The sequence below is a fragment of the Alexandromys fortis genome, unplaced genomic scaffold (assembly GCF_014885135.2).
Source record: "Alexandromys fortis isolate MF-2015 unplaced genomic scaffold, M_Fortis_MF-2015_v1.1 scaffold_158, whole genome shotgun sequence".
Classification (NCBI taxonomy): Eukaryota; Metazoa; Chordata; class Mammalia; order Rodentia; family Cricetidae; genus Alexandromys; species Alexandromys fortis.
The window spans coordinates 1,596,949-1,620,206 of record NW_026068039.1 but is presented as its reverse complement, the minus strand read 5'-3'; the positions used below and the strand labels follow the sequence as shown (position 1 = coordinate 1,620,206).

The following is a 23,258-nucleotide window of genomic DNA, read 5'->3' as shown; positions in this document are numbered from 1 at the left end:
GCCACCACTGCCCGGCTCAGCTTTCATTTTCAATTGAGTCCCAAAGATTTGAATCAAGAGCCAGGCCTGAAGGCAAAGATCTGTATTCCTTGCTACTTGGAAGCCTGAGAAAGGAGGGTCACAAGTTCAAGGCCAGCCTGGACAACTTTATGGGACCCTATATCAAAACAAAAAGCAAAAAGTAAACTGAGCATGTAACTTAGTGATGGAGTGCTTGCCTAGCATGTGTGACCCTAGGTTCAGTCTCCAATACTCCTACACACACAGGAACACAAGTGCGCGTGCAGCACGCGCAAATTAAATTCAGAGACTTTCAGCTGTGAATTTCCAAGTACTAGCAAAAGGCCAGGGAAAGTCTTTAGAAACAAGACATTCTTGGTCCCTTGGAACTCGCACCAGCTCTCTCTTTATCCTGTCACCGGGCACCCTCTAGCTGTCTCCTCTGCTGGCCGGGGCCAGGACCACTTGGACCTGTGCCATCTTCCACAGACATCTGGTCTTCCTCAGAAAGGCAAGAGAGCGCCAGCCTTATTTACTCAGGAACAATTCACTGTAACAGTCACAGGACAGGTGTGGCTGGCTCCAGCCCAGGCAATGTGGCACGCTACACCCTCTCTGCTGCATCATAGCTTACTCACTGGGACACAGAAGACTCCATGTGAGACATAACAGGGTCATTAAGCCATAAGTCAGCCAGCGGTTGGATTTCAACACTTGTGGGCAAAGCAGATGCACTGGCTAAACAGGTTGCTATGGACAAAACTGTGAGGTAGAGAAAGACGGCATCTTTCCGTGGCTCCCCAGCCTCCTTTCCTGAATCTCACCAGAGACAAAGCTCCGGGAAACAGCTGGGGCTTTGGGCTGATGGAAGCAGGAGAAACCAGTCCTAGTTAGCCTTTGCTAGCTGTGTGGCCTCGAGCAAGGCACACAATACAGCTCTCTTGTTTTTGGCCCACTCCAGCAGAACAACCTAAGGCAGGGGCTCACAATTGGTGGGTCAAGACCCCTTTGGGGATCAAATGACCCTTTCACAGGGGTTGCCTGAGACCATCAGAAAACAGATATTTACATTACAATTCATAATAGTAGAAAAGTTAGTTAGGAAGTAGCAACAAAATAATTTTATGGTTGGGTCACCAGAATATGAAAAACTGTATTAAAGGGTCCCAGCATTAGGTAGGCTGAGAACCACTGCTCCATGACTTGAATTACAACCCAATAGTACAGGAAAGGCAAAGTGGACACTCTTGGCCAATGAGAATGCAAGCTTGTTCTTCCCATCTGATCTTCCTTATCCATGCGGTCCTCACCTTGGGCTAGCAGAGGGCACAGCTTGAGGGTGGCAGGTGAGAGGATACAAGGCCTTGGCACCCCAACTACTCTATTCTCCAAGCCTAAGTATGTACCCTACAAAGCTTCTTGTCTTTTTTGCGACCCTATCGAAGTTTCTTCCTATCCCTTGTCACACTTGATCACACTGTCCACAAAAGCAAGTCTGAGGACCCAAGTTCCAGAACACACGAACATGACTTCAGTTCTGGATTAACTCCATGAAGAAGTTCAGGTCTTTAACGAAGGAGGGAGCTCAGTTAGGCACTTGTTTAGCATACACAAGGCCTTGAGTTCCATCCACAGCAATGCAAAAGCAGGGCATGGTGGCCCATGGCTGTAATCCCAGCTTTTGGGAGGCAGACACAGAAGGATCAGAAATTCAAGGTAATCTTCATCTACATAAGCAAACTCAAGGCCAGGCGGGGCTATGTAAGATCCTGTCTCAAAAACAGACAAATAAGTAACAACAGCTCTGAAGTCAGAAATTTTGAACAGAAGAAAGGATGTGTCCTGGCTCTCCCAGAGGTAGAGAGATGAGTATCACCTCCTTCTCTGCAAGCCAAGTTTCCATGGCTCTGAGCTGGAAAAGAATCCAAAGTCACAGACCATCAGCCCAGACTGCTAGCTGTCACAACTCAGTCAGTAATAGGTCCAGTGTGAACTCAGGAGGCCGTCCCTCCTGCTCTAGCCCAAGTGCTAGTGCAGTGCTGTTTTCCTGGGAGTTTTCCAACCTGAAGCTCTAACAGATCCTGGCTACAATCAGAACTTTGCACAAGTTCTTGGGAGGCCTGGGCCTCACTTCCACTATCAAACCTTTGTTCATAAAATGATTTCAGTGAGGCCCAGTATGGTCCTCCATCTTGAAGGGCCATCTCAGGGAAGTTTCTAGGCTTTCCACATACAGGATTGTAGAAGCAAATCATTATGGCCAAAACTGGCCTGGACATAATCAACTGGACGATATTATACTGACTACAAATCACAACTCAAGTGGTTCACAGCAAGAGGTATTTTGCAGCCATGCCCGTGTTCTATATATCTTCTTGCTGGCATGTTCCCGGAGAGCCAGGGTATTGGCCCAGCCTGAAGTCTCAGGAGATGGATGCATCTTGGAGCGAAAAAGGTCAGAAAACAGCACATCTAGTGGTACAAAGAGGAACTGAAAAAGTTGAGGCAGCAGAGGGCCAGGTCCAGGTGGGGTTACCCAGCAGAAGGCATTGTTTTTTTCCATGTTTAAATTCTACATGTACGGCTGTTTTGCCTGCGTGTATGTCTGTCGGTGCATCTTGTGCACGCAGAACCTGTGAGGGTCTGGACAGAGTGTCCATCCGTCTCCAGGACTCAAGTAGCACATGCTTGTTAGCAGCCATGTGGAAACTAGGAACCAAACCTGGGTCCCCTGGAAGCAGTCACTGCTCCCAACTGCTGAGTCATTGCTCTAGCTCCTCAATAAACATTTAAGGGTGTTGGTAAGTACCAGGCCTTTGCTTAGACCCAGGATATGAGAAGAAACAAAACCAATGAAGCATTTTTAGAATTTCCAGAGATGAAAGCAGCATCCAAAACCAGCAGTCTAGACTGAAGAGACGCATGTCACTGCCAATCACAGGTTCCCAGAGAAGTCACTAGCAGGTGAGGAGTTGGGCAGGAGCTGGCTCCCTTCAGCAGCAGAGCCACTGTGCACCTACCCACTCCCACCCCCTCCCCATACGCACACCCAATGCTACCAGAAAATTGTTCCTTCTCTACTTACAGCTGTGAATTGCAGGCTACCTGCATCACCCTGAAAGCTCCAAAGAATGAATGGCATGTGCTGTGGGGACATGACTCTAGAAGACACAGTAACCCAAAATGGGAAGCATCCAAGTTTTGTTTTGTTTTTTAACTTCCAGAAAAAGAGGGGCAGGGGGTCACCTTGTCACCACATTTCTCTGGAAAGTTAGGGCAGAGCTGTGGAGGCTTGAGAGACGGTTCAGTGACAGAGCTGGGTTCATTCCCCAGCACCCATATGTAGCTCACACCCATCCTAACTCCAGTTCCAGAGGATCATTGCCATCTTCTGACCTCCACGGGAACCAGGGGTGCACATGGTACACATACACACAAGCAAAGCGCTCATATACATGAAAATAAACAATAAAAGGGACCTGTGAGAAGACACCCGGTGTCAACTACTTAACAGGGTGAATGGCCTGACATTAGTCATTTCAATAGCTCGGTGTACAGAGTAAATGTGCAGAGCCAGTGAAAGTGAGCAGGACCCAGAGGGGAGTGTAGTGGCTACAGAGATCTCCAATGTCTGGTGTCTTTGGGCCTCCATTTTCATTATCACAGTGCAGAGGTAATGGTTTGTGCATTAGGCTCTAGAGATATTCTGACTGTCGGGCTTCAAACAGCAGAAATTGATTCCAGAGTCTGGAGAGCAGACTACAAACAGGTGTCAGTAAGACTACACTGGAAAAGGCAGAGGAAAAATCTGTTCCTGGTGATAGCTGGTTGTCCTTGGAGTAGTGAATGGCAGCGTGCAGAACCCGAACCCCTGCCTCCACCCCCATGGATATCTTAGAGAACACTATCACTGGATCATGATCTGCCACCTTATTCATCTTAGTTACATCTGCAAAAGCGGTTACGTCCCAGTTGGAGAGAAGGCTCAGTGGTTAAGAGTGCTTTTGTCCTTGCCAAGGATTAGAGTTTAATTTCCAGCCTCCAAACCCAGTAACTCTAACTCCAGGGGATCCAACACTCTCTGGACTTTATTGGCACTGCACTATTGTGAACACACATACACACTACATTATCATAAAACAAGAAAAGAATCTCTCAAGTCTACCACTTGCATTCACAGGCTCTGATCCACAGACAAGAAGTCTGAGGGGTGCTACTCAACCCGGACAGAGCACTTCTTCAAGAGGGGCTGCTGGTGCTCTGGACCTTACATACCAAGGGTTTCACATGAAATCAGCTTCCATTCATTATTTGTGGCCAGCAGCAGCTGTACTGATATTACACAATTATACCTGGGTCTTCCATTCCAAGTCCAGGCAAGAAACTTCCTGGAACTAGAATTCCGGGTGTTGAGAACAGAATTGGGGTTCAGTGGAGTTATTACCAATCAATACCCCTTCACCAATATTCCACAGTACCCACAAGCCAGAGAAAGTGCCTGTTATAGTCACCTGTTTCTGTGATGTTGGGATCGAGACCAGGGTTTTGGCAGGCTAGACCAGTGCTTTCTGCTATGTCCTGAGCCTGTCATTTGTTTATGAACAAAGCAGAATATTATGTTCACATGAGCGATTGAACCATGTAAAGTAATCCCTTATCAGGATCTGCATGGGAAGTTTACAGAGCTATGCAAAGGCTGCAACCAAGGACAGCAGTCTCCTCACCTAGTCCACAACTAATCACAAGTCAGCAACTCTAACCCTCTTGACCACATTCAGACTCACCCACTCTGTGAAACAGAGACTTGTATCTCTGAATCTCTGAGGATGTGCTGTTCAAGGAGCACATATCTCAGCGTCTGCAGGTACCTCAAACCCCAGCCCTGGACAGGAGGAGGAAGTAATATAGACTGTGGAGTGTGGAGCCAGTCAGGGCTTTAAAGGAAGACTGCCTCAAAACAATCAAAAAAGGATCCTGCTTTTTACTTCTCCTTCAGTGAAGGTTTAGATATTATCCAAATTAAAGAGTAGAAAGGGGGGGGGGAGATAGTTCAGCAGGTAAAGGTGCCTGCCACCAAGCTCATGACACACATGCTAGTGGCACAAGTGCGCACAGGCTGACCACAACTTCTCTCTCTCTCCTCTCTCTCTCTCTCTCTCTCTCTCTCTCTCTCTCTCTCTCTCTCTCTGTCACACACACACACTAAATAAAAATATAAACAATTGTTTTTAAATTTTTTCTTTTACTTTTATTTGTGTGTGTGTGTGTGTGTGTGTGCTTGAAAAGGCTAAAAAAGGGGCATTGAATTCCTTGGAGCCACTGGGTATGGATGCTGGGTGTCGAATTTGGTCCTCTGGAAGAGCAGCACTCTTTAACATTTCTCCAGCCCTTAAAAAGAAAGAAATTTAAAGAAAGAAATGAATCAAGACTCATTGTTGAAATTTAAATATTCAAATTAATAAATTAAATACACAGAGTACTCAAAAGAATAAGAAGCCATTTTTTATAATTTCAAGATAGAAAAGTATATATTTTTTTCTAAACACTGATCTCATGGCAGAAAAGACTGTAAGGGAAAATAAAATCGCCGGGCGGTGGTGGCACACGCCTTTAATCCCAGCACTTAGGAGACAGAGGCAGGTGGATCTCTGTGAGTTTGAGGCCAGCCTATTCTACTAGAGCTAGTTCCAGGACAGGCTCCAAAGCTACAGAGAAACCCTGTCTCAGGGGGAAAAGAAAATAAAATCTACAGAGAGAAGATAACTGTATAAACAACACTGAAAAACAAATGGGATAATTTACAGTTCATGAGTGTCAATAAGCAAAACAATCAGAAAGCTGGGATGCGACTCAGTGGTAGATGCTTGCCCAGTGTGTATATGTAAAGATGATTAACCTTAAGCCAGAAATGGTGGGACAGGCTTGTAATCCTAGCACTTGTGAGATGGATACAAAAAGATCAATTCAATGCAGCCTTAGTTACAGAGCTTTTAGTTTGAGACAAGGACAGACAACATGAGATTCCTGTTCAACTTTTTTTTATCAAAGAAGTAAAAACCAAACCATGTCTATTATCTTACCCAGTACATGTGAAGTCCTGGGTTGATACCAGCACTACAAAAGGAAATAAGTTACTAGCCTAAACATTTTCCTTAGCCTAACTGATGATCCTCCAAATAGGTACTATTACTACCCTCTCTTACCAAAACTGAGGGACACAGGAAGGTAAAGGACTTACCCCGGGTCAAGCCGACCAGCTCCACAGTCACATTCTGAAGCATGGTGTTACCAAACCATGTTTTCTACCCATCAGCTGGGGAATACATAGAAACACAAGACTCAGTGTTCTTAGAACCACAGGGAAAACACCAAGCATGGTTGTACCCAAACACCTTTAACCCCAGCACTCAGGAGGCAGAAGCAGGGGAATCTCTAGGAGTTAGAGGCCAGCCTCGTCTACCCAGTGATTCCAGGCCAGTATGGCTATACAGTGAGACACTGTCTCACAATCAACAACGCTGAGTACACATATTCATCATACATGGTATTGTGTACTCATACATAAGACATTTCCACACAAGTACACTGTATACTGATCACATTCTTCACTACTACCCTCCACTTTCTTACCCCATTCTCATCAGAGCCTACATGTTATACATACCTACATGATTTTATATAGCTATATAAAACCTAGGAGCCACACATGAAAAAAAGCACACTATGGTTTTTTGTATGTCTGAGACTGGCTTAATTTAAGAAAGATGGGCTTCAATCGTATTGTGCAGCCCAGGCTAACCCAGTTTGACCTTCCACTGTTTGGGGGTTTTTGTTTGTTTGTTTGTTTGTTTGTTTGTTCTGTTTTAGTTTTTGAGACATCACCTCATGTAGCCCAGGAAGGCCTTGAACCCACTATGTACAGAGGCTAACCTAGAATTCTTGATCTTCCTGACTCTATGCCCTTAGTACTAGGATCATAGCTATGTGCTACTTGAAGGTTACATTTTTGAGGGATGCTGGTTCCATGAACTGGTATGGTAAATGTGCATATACTTTAACTTTATTGTTCCATTCCTTAGAACCTCTCCTAAGGCAACAGTAGACAGAGGTACAGAGATGTATATACGAGCACACTGTGTACATAAGACCCAAAATATAACAAATGAAAGTAGCATTTAACCACTCAATGCGTAAGCATAGTGTATTCAAGGAACTGTGCCAAACAGGTACTAAGAAGTACCTAAAAAGGGGAAGAAAAACCATCCACCTGGAGCTGGCTTCCTATAGGAAGGAGGTAGGTAATAACCAAATGAGAAAGTATGTAGTGAATCAAACAGTATGAAGTGTTACTGATAAAAAGCAAAAGGGAAAAAGATACAGGGACTTTAAAAATATTAGGTAAAGGGTCAGAGCATATGCTGCTGACAACATAAGATGAACTGATTAAATATTATGAAATAGGCATGCAGTGGTGGCGCATGCCTTTAATTCCAGCACTTGGGAAAAAGAGACAGGCGGATCTCTGTGAGTTCTAGGACAGCCTGGTCTACAGAGTTCCAGGAAGGCTCCAGAGCTACAGAGAAATCCTGTCTCAAAAAAACTAAATAAACAAAATAAATATTATGAAATAAATGCACTACTATGGAACTACTCAGTGAAATAACTACTAAGCTATCCATTGCTGCATCCCACAAAGCTTGGTCCTACAACTCTGACCAGGGCACTGAAGGACTAAAGAAAGGACAGATATACATACGGAAAATCTGGGGTCAGGCACATTCTCTGATGGAGTTGTACCCTGGAATCCCAGAGCCTTATTCCCAGAGGAGGAAAGAAGCAGTGAAGAAGTCTGTAGGACAGGTCTCAGGCTGTGAACTTCATGGAAGAAGCTGCAGTTGCTACTTTTTGCATACACTGGTCAATCATTAGTACATACTCTGTACTCGAGTAAAGGAGGCAAGCTTAGCCAGTTCTCAGCCTGACCCATATGAGAAATAACCAATTTCTCACGGGTCCAAAACTTTGATCCTTGCTATGTCAACAATACACATTCATTCAGGACTTCATGGCTCCTTATAATCTATTCTGTACTTGTTGACAGGAAAAGGTGTCTCTTTTACATTTATTTATTATTTGTGAAATGGTTTCTATGTAACCCTGACTGGCCTAAAACTAGCTCTATAGGCCAGACTGTATCTATAGACAAGATATTCTTTTTTTTTAAAGATTTATTTATTATGTATACAATGTTCTGTCTATATATATGCTTACAGGCCAGAAGAGGGCTGTGAGCCACCATGTGGTTGCTGGGAATTGAACTCAGGACCTCTGGAAGAGCAGCCAGTGCTCTTAACCTCTGAGCCATCTCTCCAGCCCTAGACAAGATATTCTTGCCTCTGCCTCAGAAATGTTGGTATTTAAGGCATCTGCCATGATGCCAGGCATGAAAAGGTGTATTTATTGTTGTTTAAAGATTTTTTTTGCTGTTATTTTATGTATATAGGTATTTTGCCCACGTGTATGTCTGTGTACCACATGCACCAGGAGGTCAGAAAAGGATCTTCTGAGCTGGAGCTGGAACCAGTTCTGAGCTACTTTGTAAGTTTTAGGAAATAAACTAGGGTCTTCAGGAAGAGCAACCAGTGCTCTTAAGGGCTGAACCATCTCTCCAGTTCCAAAAGTGGACATAGGCTCCCATGCCTAACCAAGAAGTTACCTGCAATTGACACCCATTTGCAAAGGAAAAAATAGCTTTTCCTAATGGAGTCTCACTGAATAAATTAAACATACTTCAGGGGAGCCTTCATGCCCAGCAATAGATGGCAAACATAAACTCAGTACTTTTCAGACTTTTCATCTCATACTGCTTTGTTTGGGCTGTGGTTGTTTGTTGTTGTTGTTGGACGTGTGGGAGGATCTGGGAGTAGCTGGGGGATGGGAAATCATGATCAAAATATATGAGTTTTTAAGATTTATTTTTATTTTATGCAGGTGTTTCTATGTGAGGATGTTGACTCCCCTGGAATTGGAGTATATAGACAGTTGTGAGCTATCATGTGGGTGCTGGGAATTTAAGCCAGGTACTTTGAAAGAGCAGCCAGTACTCTTCTTAATCACTGAGCCATCTCTCCAGCCCCCAATTTTTTTTTTTCCAAAACAGAATTTCTCTGTCTAACTCTGGCTGTCCTCAAATTCAGTGATACACCTACCTCTGTCTCCTAAGTGCTAGGATTAAAGGCATGAGCCACTACAGTCTGAGGGGTAAAAAATTCAATTAAAATAAAATAGCTGGGCAGTTGCAGCACACACCTTTAATCCCACCACTCAGGAGCCGGAGGCAGGTAGATCTTTGTAAGTTCTAGGACAGCCTGGTCTACTATAGAAGGAATTCCAGGAGAGTCAAGACTACATAGAGTAGTCCTGTTTTGAAAAACAGAAATAAATAAAATGAAGTCATCCAGATGTGGTGATGTCGGCCTGTGATGTGTGCCATCAGGTAGCCCAGGCAAGTGGATCTCATGTTTGAGAACAGCCTGGGCTACAGCAAGACCTGGTCTCAAGATAAGCAAAATCACAGTCTGTGCTCATAATCTACTAATAGCTGGGAGAGAGGACCAACCATAGACAGGTAGAAATATTAAGAGTCTAGGCAGAATGCCAGCCCAGTGGCCCTCCCGCTTACTCCCTCCACCTCCACTGTGTTCCAGAGGGGACTTCTGGACAGCAAAGGCAAGCCTTCAAGTCATTTCAGTCTCCATGCTCCCTTCTGTTCCCAGAAGTCAGGCTGCTGAAGGTTGGAATAGGGGTCTGAGGAAAGTGAAGGCAACCGTTAAGCAATCTGGACGGGATTAAGAAGACAGGTCCCAGGAAGCACAACTCCCTGAAGATCCCTGGGGTTTGAAGTCAGGCCATTTAGCTCCTAATTCTTTCCCTCCTGAGCTCCAGATGCTTGCATCACAGGGAGGCAACAGGCCACAGCCAACCAGAGCTCCTCCCCTCGCACACAGGTGTCTGATTCTGTGGTAGTGAGCATAAGCATCAGATCTAGCATAATTGTGCCTCCTATCTTCCCCTCCTCCACTCAAGCTATGAGCTACTTTGGTAAAGTTAACTCCTGCTCAGTCCCTATACCTGCTGCCTTACACAGCTGCCCCAGAGATGTAGGATCTCCTCACTAGGGCCGTCCAGGAAACAGCTTGGAGCAAAGTGTGGTGACTTACACCAGCAGCGCTTGAGAGGCTGAGGCAGAAGGATTAACATAAATTTGAAGCTAGCTTAGGTGAGCTCCAGGGCAATCTAAGCTACAGAGAGAAAGAGATGGTTGTGAAAAAAAATTTTTTTATGGTGGTCAGTGAGACATCACCAAGCCTGCCAAAATATTTTAATCACTAGAACCCACATGATGAAAAGAGAGAACCTGCATAAATAAGTTGTCCTCTCACCTCCACATACAAGCTGTGGTACACACATACATGTATACACATACATACACATACAATAATAATAATAGTAACAATAACTACTTTAATAAAGAAATGAGATTAGGATATAGTTAAGTTGGTAGAGTACTTGCCTAGCATACATGAAACTTTGAATTCAATCCCCAGCACCATATAAAAGTGGGCATTTTAGCAGCCACTTGTTAACTTCAGCACTTGGAAAATGGAGACAACATCAAAAGTTAGGGTCATCCTCAGGTACACAAAGAGTTCAAGGACAGCCTGAGCTATCAGAGGCTCTGCAGGAAGGGAGGGAGGGAGGGAGGGGAATACAAGTCTGAGTGGACTATGGAATCTGATCAGAAAGAGAAGTGAAGACATCAAAGCACAAGTACAGAACAGTATGCCATGTAAGAGCATCCTTGGAAACTAACTATAGTCACCAGGAGCACTCTCTTTGCTTGGAGAGCAGATGTGCCTTACACAGGACAGATGAGCTGCCTAGACTATCTCATCTGTGTCACTCTCTCCAGCCTTCCAGAGAGCACACTCTGTCTCGGCAAGTACTGTTTTTACTCCAATTCTTCCCACCTTATAGTAAAGTCCAAGCTACCCAGGAAAGCACACAGCATATCCCCAAAAGGGTTAGTGATAGCCTCCCATGTCTTTTTGGCACGTCAAAGCCCCTGTTCTTGCTATAAACTCAAAGGACCATTCCAGGCAATGACCTGGAGCGTACTGTAAAAACTCTGGAGCCTACTGCAAACCTGAAATCCCACAAGCAGAAGATGGCCAGCCAGTTTTACACTACTGAGGTAGAATCTTGCTACACAGCCCAGATCCCCGTTTCAGCTTCTCCAGGCATGTTTTACCAAGGCCTGATCTATTCCTTTTTTTTTTTTTTTTCTTTTTCGACACAGGGTTTCTCTGTGTAGTTCTGGCTGTCCTGGGCCTGGCTCTGTAGACCAGATTAGCCTCGAACTCACAGAGATCCACCTGTCACTGTGCCTCCCGAGTGCTGGGACTAAAGGTGTGCATCACCACCACCCTGCTCTTTCTTACTTCTTTCTGTGACTCACTGGCAGATTCCCACCCATAGTTAGTACTCTCATGTCCCTCCTGAAAATCCAGGGATCAATTCTAGATTGATCAATCCAGCCCTAAGGTCCTACAGCTGTGGAGTCCAGTTCTTAAATCTGATGAGCGTTCCCTCCCTCCAATCAGGGAGCTCCAAGATTACTGCAGACATCCATGTAGGAAGCATGTTTAAAGATAAACTAGCTGACACATGGCTCAACAAGGTAAAGGCCCTGTTATGCATGACTATTTGAATTTGCTCTCCACGATCCACGTGGTGAACGGAGAGCCAACTCCTGCAAGTTGCCCTCTGATGTCCATATGTGCACTATGGCACCTGCATGCAACCCCACACACACCCTACCCCATGCATACAAAATGGATAAAAAAAAATGCAGTAATTTTTTAAAAGATAAAATAGTTGGGGGCTGGAGAGATAGCTCAGCAGTTAAGAGCGCTGACTGCTCTTCCCGAGGACCCGGGTTCAATTCCCAGCACCCACATGGCAGTTCACAACTGTCTGAAAATCCAGTTCCAGCAATTTGACACCCTTACACCAATGCACATAAAATAAAGTTAAATAAACCATAGAAAATTAAAAAAAAAAGATAAAATAGTTGAATCTATTATGTTTACAGAGCTAGACAGATGGCTCAACAGGTACAGGCACTTGCCACCAAGACTGACAACCTGAGTTTAATTTCCAGGATCCACATGGTAGAAGAAGAGAACTGGTTCTACAAAGCTGTCCTCTCACCACCACACATAAGCACTGTAACACACACACACACAAAATTTAAAAATTAAAAACATAATTTAAAAATTGTAGACTGTAGAGATGGTTTAGTTAAAAACACTTGTTGCTAATCCCAGCAATCAGAAGACAGAAAGAAGCAAACTCTATGAGTTTGAGGTCAGCCTCATCTACGTAATGAGCTCCAAGACAAGGCCAGAGTTACATAAACAAACCCTGTCTTTTAAAAATAGCCAAATAATAACAATTTAAACAAAAAAAAAAAAAAAAGGCTCCTAAAAAAAGACAGGAGGGAAAAAGAAAGGTTGGTTTTTAGGGACTTTGAAGCATGCATCACACCAAACACAGAGAGCATCAGGCAACCTCCCCAGAGTCCTGCATGTTATTAACTACCAGGCCCTTCCTATATGACAAAAGAAAGAGGTCTAGTGAAATGGCTCAGTGAGTAAAAGTGCTTACAGCTAAGTCTTCTGGACCTGAGTTAGATCCTGTAAATTCACAAGTGAAAAGAGAGAACCAATTACCCAGAAGCTGTTCTAAGACTCCTACACATACTATGGCACTCATGCACCTCCACATACATACAAATGCAATCGATGCTTTTAAAAGTAAACAAAAAAGAAGGTAGAAAGGGGGAGGGAGAGGAGGCAATGGCTGAGACTGTTTCAGTGATCCCTGTGGTTATTAATGGCCTGCCCTGAGAGGCTTGCCCAGCCCTCCTTACTCTCCATTTACCATTCTGTTCTGGGGTGACCTCAGGACTGCCTTTGCTTCCACCCACGCTTGTGTCATCTTGCAGGCCTCCATCTCCTTACTAACTACTCCATCTGCTCAGCCTTCAGCAGTCATACAAGCAGCGTCCTATCTTCATCCTCTACTTTATTTTCAGCTTGCATGTCCTCTCCAGGACAAGTCCCTGCCATCCTCTGGTCTCAGGAAAATGATTCAGACTCCAGACAAGCAAGTTAGGTGGCACATCCTAGCACGTATAATTACCAAAGGGGATCAAATACAATGATAAAAAGTCAAGGTCAATTCTACTCAGAGATTATAAGAAAAATATGCAAATAAATCAGAAAAATACTAGGTAATGGCAATTGTTATGCAAAGAAAAATATGGGGCAGAGAGATGACTCAGCAGTTAAAAGCACGTACTGTTCTTGCTGAGGACCCAGGTTCAGTTCCCAGCACTCTCATGGCAGCTCACTGTAACTCCAGTTCCGGGGGATCTAATACTCTCTTTGAGACACACACAATAGATAGATAAATTAAGAAAAAGTATGAAGTCAAATTGTAAAAAGGACAAATAAGGTAATAGACAAGTGTCTGGAATCCTCAGGTGGTCAGGAAGTCCTCTTTAAGGAGAGCAGTTAAAAGCTGGGTTCTTAATGGAAGAACACAGACTGAAGATAAAGCTTTCTAGACGAGTAACACACACTGTAAATTCCCAATGGAAATACTGCTGATGTCCTTTTATTTTATTTTAGGTTTTTCAGGACAGGGTTTCTCTGTGTAACAGTCTTGGACATCCTGGAACCCTCTCTGTAGACCAGGCTGGCTTCAAACTCACAAACATCCACCTGCCTCTGCATCCTAAGTGCTGGGATTAAAGGCGTGTGCCACCACTGTCCAGCTTTTGTTTTATGTGTGAGTGTTTACAAGGATGTCCTTGCACCATGTGCATGCAGTGGCCCACAGAGGCCAGAAGAAGGTATCAGATTTGCCAGAACTGGAGTTACAGGTGGTTGTGAGCCACAATGTGGGTGCTGAGAACAGAACCCAGGTCCTGTGTAAGAGTAGCCAGGGCCATTTTATTTTCATACCGTTTTATATTTCTTCAAGCACTTGGTATGGGCTAGTTCAGTCTCCTCCATTCAGCAAGTCCCTTGTGGTTACAACAGTTTTAAATGTGTGCACTAAGTGAACTTTGTATTTCTCAAACATCTGTTCCTCTCAGGGCTCAAAAAAACTCTTTAATAGGAACTGCTTAATTTGCTGGGCAGTGGTGGAGCACTCCTTTAATCCCAGCACTCAAGAGGCAAAGGCAGGTGGATCTCTGTGAGTTCAAGGCCAGCCTGGTCTATAAGAGCTAGTTTCAGGACAGGTTTCAAAGCTACAGAGAAACCCTGTCTTGAAAAACCAAAAACCAAACAAACAAAAAAGAACTGCTTAATTCATAAATGATTCCTTGGGTCTGTCTCCCTTCCTCTGGACTCCTATACTTTCTCCACATAGCCTAGACTGAAGACACTGCAGCTTTTCTGTCCTGATAGCAGCTACATGTGTCACTCTGTATATCTGAGACATACGGTCTTCAATTGGTGAGATATGAAATATGAAGTCATCTTTATTGCAACCAAGCTCTGAGAGTCACTCTTCCCTTTCTTTCTGTTCACTAGTAGAATTTATTACATTATTAGAATTTATTTCTAAAGGTTTGTTTTCTTATTTTTAATTCTGTGGATGTGTCTGTGTATGCATGGACACTACAGCTGGAGTTACAAGTGGTTGTGAGCAGCTAGAGTAGATGCTAGGAACCAAACTTATGTCCTTCGCAAGAACAATCAGCAAGCAATCTTAACTACCGAGCCATCTCTCTAGCTCCTTGGTTACAATTGAAAATACGGTATTCTTTTTTTTTTCCCTGAGATAGTGTTTCTCTGTGTAGCTTTGGCTGTCCTGGAACTTGCTCTGTAGACTAGGCTGTCCTCAAAGTCACAGAGATTCACTACCTCTGCCTCCCCAAGTGTTGGGATTAAAGATGTGTGCCACCATTGCCCTGCTTTTAAATACAATATTCTTTTAAGGACACTCAAATACAAAATAAGTTCAGAAAGTTTGACAATGCAAAATACACAAAGTAAATTTAGCTTGCACCTGACACTAAGTAAAATTAGCCTGCACCCAAGGTACTGAATTTCCCTACAGTTCTCTCAGACTCCGGGTTTTCATGCCAGGAGGGCCTTCAAACCTCGCCAGGATTCAGGAGCAGAGCCTCAAAAAACAGAAACAAAATGTCAGGCCTGGACTCAGATATAGAGCCAACTACAGGTGACTATATTACCACCACACATCACTCAGTGACCCCTGACTACTGTAAGCACTTTATACAGCATTTAACCTGATAAATTAGAAAATCAAAGCAGAAAGCTGGGATCAATGCCTAGAAACAGAACACCAACACTTAAGCCATAGTAAGCATCATCTACAACAGAGAAACACCTTCATGTTTATTTAGCAAAGTGGCTAAATAAAACAAAGCATTATCCATTTTATGAAATACCATTTAGCAGCCGAAAAGAATGAAATACTACTTACTAACACGGGATACTGCCGAGGCCCATTCTGTTGTTTTACTTTGTTTCTGAGAGTCTTACTATGCAGCCTTGCCTGACCTGGAGCTTGCTATGTAGATCAGACTGGTCTTGAGCTCATCAAGATCCAGCTGCCTGTACCACCCTGAGTGCTTGGATTAGAGATGTATTCCAGCACAGTGGCTGAAGGCCCATTCTTGAGACAAAGAAGGAAATATCAGAATAATACACAGCATCTATGTCATTTGTGGAGATAAAATTTAAAGACAATTTTTTTTCTGGGTTCACACATTCCAAGGATATAGTCTCTCTAGGGAACAGAAATGGGAGAAGGAATCAAAGATTGCTATATTCCATGTAAATTACTGAATTCCAAGCATGCTGGTGTTTGTGGTACTGAGGATAAAGTGCTCTACCACTGAACTGCACTCTATCCCCAAACAGAATGAGCAGGGGAGGAAGGCTACAAAGGACACCTGCTCAAGTGCTTCAAGTTCCTTCCAAGCCAACACAGCCTTCATGGTCACATGGCTTCATACTGCCCACATCTGAACATATTAACATAGGCTCCCAATGCCATATTCTTTTCTTGAACTTCTGGATCCAGGAAGTCTTGGCCACCAATCCTCTACTGGGGCCACTGATTGTAGAGGACAAGGGAAGACTTGAAGCATCCAGAACAAGGAGCAGCTGGCATTGTTCCAACAGAAATCCCAAAGGGGACAAAGGTTCTCTGGATTAAACGCAATTCTGTAGTACTAGAATTGCAGGGGCAACCCAGTGAGGTCATGTGGTGACCCAATCTTACTAGAAAGAGTTAAATGAAGTGCTATGCTCTGGTGGGAGGTTTATAGTAAAGGGCAAAGACAGTAGAGTAGCAGAGAGAGGCCAGAGATTTGGAAAGGAAGGTGAGGAGGTCATACAGATGAGACAAGAAGTAGAGATAAAAACTTTTGTAGCAAGGCATGGTGGTGTACACCTGTCATCCTAACACTAAAGGCTGAGACAGGAGAATTAGGAGTTCAAGGCTAGTCTGGGCTATCTACACAGAGAAATCTGGGCTGGGGCACTGCGGGTAGAAGGTGTTCTCTTCAGGAGAGCAAGGCTGAGGTTCTGCAGCCCTCTGGCGACTGCATTCTAAACTTTCAGTTTCCTGAGCATCAAACATGAAGTATTTGGTTGTGTTTTCCTGGTTACCCAAGGAAATGACACTGCCCAGATCTCTACAGCTGACTCACCTCTCTCACCACAAGCGCACATACCAGCTGGCTCTAGAAAAAACAAGCTGGTGAGAGCTGTCAAAGTCCTCTTGGGCCCGACCTCGCCCTGTAGAGCAGGTTTCATTTCAAAACTGAAAGAACTAAAGGACTGGGGAAATCCAAAGCTCAACAAACCAGGAACAGGTGGTTCCCATCAGAAGAGTCCCAGGCTGGAACTCAAACAGAAACCAGACCGCTGATAAGACATGGTTTATAGTGTCTGTCTCCAGCTTTGGCAGCTGATTAGGTTGTCCAGCATTTACAACAGGGCATGATCACACTTATCCAGCTCCAGGCTACTCAAAAACCTCTATTCTCCATAGCTAAAGCAACTTTCTGGTTTTATTGAGTTTGAGAATTATGAGGTAGATCCATCTATGGAATACCAGGGCATAGGGATCCTCCATCTTTCACACAGGCCTCATTTTGAGTGTAAAGAGTTTTGTTACCTCTTCTTGATTCCTCATGAACTGCTGACAAAATTCCTGTCTCAGTAAACACTTTTCAGTTTATTCCCGATGACCCCTTGCTGTGGAGTGACTGGAGCACTGGAGCACAGCTCAGCAGGAGTTACGTGCCTGAGGTGGCTAGCTGGGACTCAAGGCACATTGCCTCACTTTTCTGGATTCAGTTTCAGTCTCCTTACCCTTAACAGAAGGCGACTGGAAAGCACCTGCACCAAGAAAAGGCTTAAAAGTTCTTAAATCGGGATTACTTTTAAAGGCACACCTCAGCACTCTATGACAAAATTCAAAGCGTAAATAAAATCTGCAAGCTCCAGAGGTAACAGATCACTGCTTACAAAGAACTGAGGAAGGACCAGCACTGGCCACTGGCACATGCTGCTCGCACTAGATACTTCATCTGCATTTCTAGAAACCCAAAATGCCAGAAAGCTGCTGACTGTGATCAGCAGTCAAGACACCATTCACACAGGGCCAAGTGTAGTGAGGCCTGAAGATGGTCCCAACACTCGGCAAGATCTGAGGCCAGACTGCATAAGTGAGACCCTGTCAAGAATAAAAGATCAACACAAAAAGAAATCAAGGACTGGAGAGGCTAAGAGCCCTGGCTACTCTTCCAGAGATCCTGAGTTCAATTCCTAGCAACCACAGGGTGGCTCACAACCATGTACGATGAGATCTGCTGCCCTCTTCTGGCACGCAGGCAGAACACTGAATACATTTTTTTTTTTTTTTTTTTTGCTTTATTTTTACTTGGTCCAAGACTTGAGAGGGTCTCCACGGCATTGCAAAGCTGCATAGTGGCTTCTTGAGAGGTTCGGGTGAAGGTCCTAAGGCTGCCTGGTGCAGAGCAGAGGTGAGAGCCCCTCGGAAGGAGAGGCCTCCTAGTCATGCTTGAGAGTTAGCTACTCAAAGAGTTACTCGCCCAGAGACACCTGGGGCCCAGCAGCCAACCTGCAGAGGTTGGTCAGGTGGTTGCCCGTCTTCTTGATGACCTTCACCTCCTCATCCAGGAAGTGGTTTTTGAGGAAGTCACAGAGGTAGGGATCTATGCAAGCAGAACCCAGGGAATGAAGATCCAAGAGGGCCTGGTTTAAGTTCTTCTCCAAGTCCAAGGCAGCTTCCATGGTCTCCTGAGTTTTACCCACTCATCTTGAGGTGGCTTCTGCACATCCTGAAAGAGTGCACGGCCTCCACGATCGTTCTGCAACTTCATCGGCATTTTGCGGAAGAAGTGGCCTACACCCTCCAGAGCCACGTCACCCCGATCAAAACAGTAGCCCAGAGAGAGTTATAGCTGTAGGAGGCCTGCGAGTGCAGGTTGACCAGGAGGTTCATGGCAGCCTCCACTTAGATGGAATAATTTTGGCGAACCTGAGAGGTCATGGCTGAGACGCAGTCTGGAGCTACCCGCAAAGAGACGGTGCTGGCTGGTCCTGGGAGCTGAAGGCGGCAAGAAGATGGTCCCAGCGGCTGCGACTGGAGAGGATGAGGAGCGGTGGAAGCTAACAAAGGGAGGCCCCAGGTCTGTTCCGTCCAAACACTGTTGAAGAAAGACAGAGATCCACAGGATCTCCGAGGGCTGCTCCATAATAAATAAATCTTAAAGGCATTAATCCCCTGTGTTCACTACAGCACTATTGACAATAACTACATGATGCAAGCTAGGGATCTCTGGTAGAATGCTGACCTACCATTCATGAGGACTTGAGTACCATACTCAGCTCAAAGAGAAACAAAATTTTAAAAAGTAAAAAAAAAAGGGGGGGGAGTAGGACAGTGAGAAGGAGGGAAAAGGAAAAAATGTAAATCATACCATAGAATCCTATTCATCCAACAAAAGTAAATTTTTTTATAAGTCCGTCATTTGCAACAACATGGACTGAAGCAGGGGATGATCATGTTAAATGATTCAAGCTAGGCACAAAAGCAAGCACTGTACAATCTCTTCATACGTGGAAATAAGGAACAATGATCTCATGTCAGGCAAAAATGGTATAGCGGTCAGAGACTGGAGAGAGGAGGAATGGGAGATGGAGAGGTTACAATTAGGAATATGTAGTTTGGCCATGCTACACCAAAGAGAAAGACTACAAACAGTGATAAAGTGCCATATATCCCAGAGGCTAAAAGATAGAGCTTGAATGTTTTTTGTTTGCTTTTGTTTTTTGCTTGTTTTTAACCACAAAGAAGTGGTTAAAGTTTAAGGGGATAGGTGCTTTTAACCTAATTTAAACATTGCACAATGTACATGCATGTGAAAACATCATACTGCCCCCCCCCCGCAGAAATATATTTGGTTTCTGTTTTTCATATTAAAAATTAATTTAAATTTTAAAGTTTATTATTTTTGGGGGGTGCTATATCATGTGAATGAGGGTCAAAGTACAGCCTATGGAAGCTGATACTCCTGCCACCATGAGTCCTAGGGATCCCACGCTGAGCCACTTTGCTGGCCTTGTTTAAATTGTTAAGTCATATTCCTGTCTTCTAAGAAAACCACTCCAAGAACTTTTTCATACTAGTATTTAAAACTATAACAATGAGAAAGACAAAGCATATGAGAAACAACATCTCTTCTCAGCACCTAAAATATCTTACATTGAGGTTACCTGTGTCTTCAGACAGCCCAGGTCTGTGAGTTGTTCAACACCTAGTGGTCTAGTGAGGTAAATGCAGCTTGCCTAGAGCCCAAATAAATTCCAGCCATTTTGTGGTTTTTCTCAAAACACACAGGAGAGCCCTCAATACAATTTCCTAGCTTCTGTGAAATGAAGACTCCACCTCCATACATTCCCCAAGCTTGGAAGGACTACGTATATCCCTCATTCATTCTCCATGGTGAAAAAGGCTTTGGACCTTGGAGTAAATATGACAAGAAGTAATACACATCGGCTGGGCTGCATCTACCAAGTGCTTGGAGGTAAGAGGGCTTTTGTACATGCTGACCCAAGTGAAAGAAAAAAAAGAAAAGGCTATGGGAAGACAACAAGTGTGCCTGGAGACAAGCTAAGGCTGCCTGTGGAAGATGGACTACTCCTGTGGGGTTCCAAGTTAGCCTAAACTTAATGAGATGTCTCAAATTTCAACTCAAAACAAAAAATAAAGTCTGGCATCACGGCAACCCCATGTACTCAGGAGGCAAGACTATAAAAGGCTAGGCAGCAGAATCAATCATGTCTCAAAAAAAAAGAAAAAGAGAGAAATAATGTTTTGTTAATGAGAACTATTTAACAATAGTATCAGTAAATAAGTCAGACATTGTGATATATACCTATATTCCTAGGACTAGGAAGGCTGAGGCAGGAAAACTAAGACTATCAGACCAATCTGAACTACACAGCAAAACCATCTCAAAAAATATAAAAAAAAATATTTAAAAATTAGGGAAGTAGTAAAGTGATACCTTTGCCCATCAGTGAAAGCACTGGAACAGAATGAGTGTGGGTGTCTGTCAGGGGAGAGGAGAAAGCAAGCCTGTAGCAGACAGCAGATCAGAGACAAGAGACTATGTTAAACACTTCAAAGGTTCTTCCGAGTTCTGAACTATCATCATCCTGAACTAAAAAGTCACTGACAACACTAAAGACTCTCTCTCCTGCTTGTTTTTTCAGATCCCCCAGACAATATAACCCAGTGGCTAGAGTCACAGACCTGGCACTACAATCTGAACAAGTGTAAGCAAGTGTGAACACATTACTGAACTGTTTTCCTCAGCTCTGTTTTCTGTAAATTTTGTTTAGCAGTCACTACTCTCATAAGATTACTATGAAGATAAGTTATAGGATATAGTTAGGTACTTAAATCAGCACTACACACATGAAAAGGTACAAAACCAACATTTTGAAAAGACAAGGAAAGGAAAGGTGGGGGTGGGGAATGGCCTGCTTGCTTTAGCTAACCTTACCTAAGCCTCAACCAAAGTGACCCTGGCTGTTGCTGACTAGAGGCTGAGTTCCCTTGGCAACCAACTCAAGAAAGCCAGAGCTGCTGTGTTTGTGGAGTGCCCATCCCTTGCCCTGAAAGTTGGCATCTTCTGTGTGCTGAGGAGACAGGCCCCCTTTGACTTAGCAAGTGTCTCACTCCAAATTTAGGAGCTGAGTAGTGCTACCCTCCTTTTTACGGTCAGTCCGCATTCAAAAGGACCGCAGAGACCCTCTAGACCCACACTTTGCTTAATACATGAGGGTAAGAAGGATGAAAGTAAGTGAAGTCCTAGAAAAGGAAAACGGTGCTTTTAACCTGCTGAACCATCTCTCCAGTCCTTTATTACCTCTTAAATCACACAGTAATACAACTTACTTTTTGAATTTTGTGTTTTTTTGGACTAGGGGATGTTCAACTGGTGGGGGGGGGGAAGAAGAAAAGGAGGAGGAGGAGAAAGGAAAACCTTGCAAATACTAAAAAAAAAAAAATCAAAAATATTTTTGCTCCTTAGTATTTCAGATATGGTGTGTTCAACTGGCACAACACACTTTTCATGGAGGCAGAAAGGTGCAGGGATCTAGAGCCAGAACACTTTGCTCAACCACTACTAACAGTAGGCTCTAAGTGAGCTCCCTAACCCTCTTCAAACAATATAAAACATGCAGGAAAGTCAGGCCGTGGCAGACAAATCTTTAATCCTACCACTCAGGAGGCAGAAGCAGGAGGGCTCTGTGAGTTCAAGATCAGCCTTGAACTCTACAGTCTACAAGAGCTAGTTCCAGGATAGCTAGAGCTGTTATACAGAGAAACCCTGTCTTGAAAATCAAATAAAAAACCATGCCTACTCATAAGGCTTAAGAATTAAAGGAGATAATTCCAAGTAAAGCCCACATTAGAGTTCTCAGGGTGAACGCTGGCTGCTCCGCTTCTCATCATTACTAATTGCTTGTAGATAGACAGAACTGGAGAGACAGCTCTCAGTGGTTAAGAGGACTTGCTGCTCTTGCAGAGGACACGAATTCAGTTTCCAGCATCAACATCAGGTGGGTCACAACTGCCTATAACTTCATCTCCAGAAGGACCCAATACCCTCTTCTGGTCTCCACATGCACCCACACACGTGTGCCTAACAGACACATAAATCAAAAGAACAACCACAACAATGGTAAATATAACAAGAGACAAGATCTTCTTTCTAGTCCAAAGAATACTAGAACATCTTTATTTAGCTCCTATTTCTGGCCCAGGAAATACCCAGTCCTTCAGCAACTAAGGACTCTTTCATTTCTCTGCATGTGGGGAAGAACCGACTCAGAACAGAGGCACAGGCAGTAAGATGCTTAAAATCACAAAGGAAGGTCAGGACAGAGCCCAAGCACACCCAAAAAACTAAAACTCATCTCAAGTTCAGCAAGACACATCTCTGGTCCAATCTCTCTCACCGTTGTGCTCTGACCTCCACATGTATTGTGGCACCAGGTGAACTATGGCATAAGTGCATGCACGCACATACAAAATAAAAGTTAAAAGGTTTTAAAAACAAAGCACAGTAAGCTGGGCACAGTGGTACAAGCCACTTGGAAGGCAGATGCAGAAGGATCAAGAGTTCATAGTCATCTTTAGCTATCTAGCTAGTTCAATGACAACCTAGGCTGTATGAGATCCAGTTGGTCTCAAAACAAAACCTTTTATTCCCATCAAAATCCCAGCAAAATTCTTCACAGACCTCGAAAGAACAGTACTCAACTTCATATGGAAAAGCAAAAAACCCTGGATAGCCAAAACAATCCTGTACAATAAAAGAACTTCTAGAGGCATCACAAACCCTGACTTCAAACTCTACTACAGGGCTGGAGAGATGGCTCAGTGGTTAAGAGTACTGCCTGCTCTTCCAAAGGTCCTGAGTTCAATTCCCGGCAACCACATGGTGGCTCACAACCATCTGTAATGAGGTCTGGTGCCCTCTTCTGGCCTGCAGACATACACACAAACAGAATATTGTATACATAATAAATAAATAAATA

General features: G+C 43.9%; 1 pseudogene; it reads right to left on the bottom strand.

The window, feature by feature from the left end:
* Positions 1-5,245: 5,245 nt before the first annotated feature.
* The window catches only part of LOC126515576 (ferritin light chain-like), a 35,999-nt pseudogene continuing 17,986 nt past the window's right edge, over positions 5,246-23,258 (bottom strand).